The following is a 1,003-nucleotide window of genomic DNA, read 5'->3' as shown; positions in this document are numbered from 1 at the left end:
AAGAGGGTGGTCGGCAAAGACCCCTGAGAAATGGGGAAGAGCGAGGGTCAGGGCGCGGTCGTTTGAGAGGCCGGCGTCTCGGGACGTGGAGGCTCGGGTGAGGTCTGAGAGTTGGGAAGGCCCCCATCATGGGCTTACTTCCGTTCTAACGCAGTGGGAAGTCGCTGCAAGATGTAAATCTGAAGAGTGGCATAATCGTAGACGTATGTTCTGCAGATCTCTCTGCTCTTGTGTAACGAGTGGGGCACATGGGGTGGAGGGACGTGGAGGGGTTTCAGAAGCAGACGCGGGAAGAGCCTTGGACAGGATATGGACGTGAGGGAGGGTGGCGGTATGGGGGAGAGGGAGAGCCCCATCCCACCACCTCTCTTCCCCTGGATGCTTCCCTCCCACTATACCTTGCTAGAGACCTGGGGTCACACACAACACTCGACCCCCGCCGATGGAGGCATGACAACCGAGAGGAATTGCGCAGGGGTTGAGGTGAGGCTGAGTAAGGCTTCAGGAGGGCAACGGGCGGTGGGTTGTGTTGCTTGAGAAGGTAAGAGTCCGAGATGTCTGATGATTCCTTTCGGGGACACAGGAGTGGAAAGCGGTGTTTCCTGAGACGGTCGGTTGGGAAGTGTTAGCTGCCTGGTCTGCAAGGTCTCGAAGGGTTAAAGTTTGGTCATCACTGATAGTTATTTACTGCAGTGTGATAGATTACTCCCAAAATCCGGCGGATTGGCCGGGCGCGGTGGCTCACGCCTGTAATCCCAACACTTTGGGAGGCCGATGCGGGCGGATCACGAGGTCAGGAGTTTGAGACCATCCTGGCTAACATAGTGAAACCCCGTCTCTACTAAAAAATACCAAAAAATTAGCCGGGCATAGTGGCGGGCACTTGTAGTCCCAGCTACTCGGGAGGCTGAGGCAGGAGAATGGCATGAACCCGGGAGGTGGAGCTTGCAGTGAGCCAAGATCGCACCCCTGCACTCCAGCCTGGGTGACAGAGCGAGACTCC

The sequence above is a fragment of the Pan troglodytes genome, chromosome 7 (assembly GCF_028858775.2).
Source record: "Pan troglodytes isolate AG18354 chromosome 7, NHGRI_mPanTro3-v2.0_pri, whole genome shotgun sequence".
Taxonomy (NCBI): domain Eukaryota; kingdom Metazoa; phylum Chordata; class Mammalia; order Primates; family Hominidae; genus Pan; species Pan troglodytes.
The sequence above is the reverse complement of the archived record's forward strand: the minus strand, read 5'-3'. Positions refer to the sequence as shown.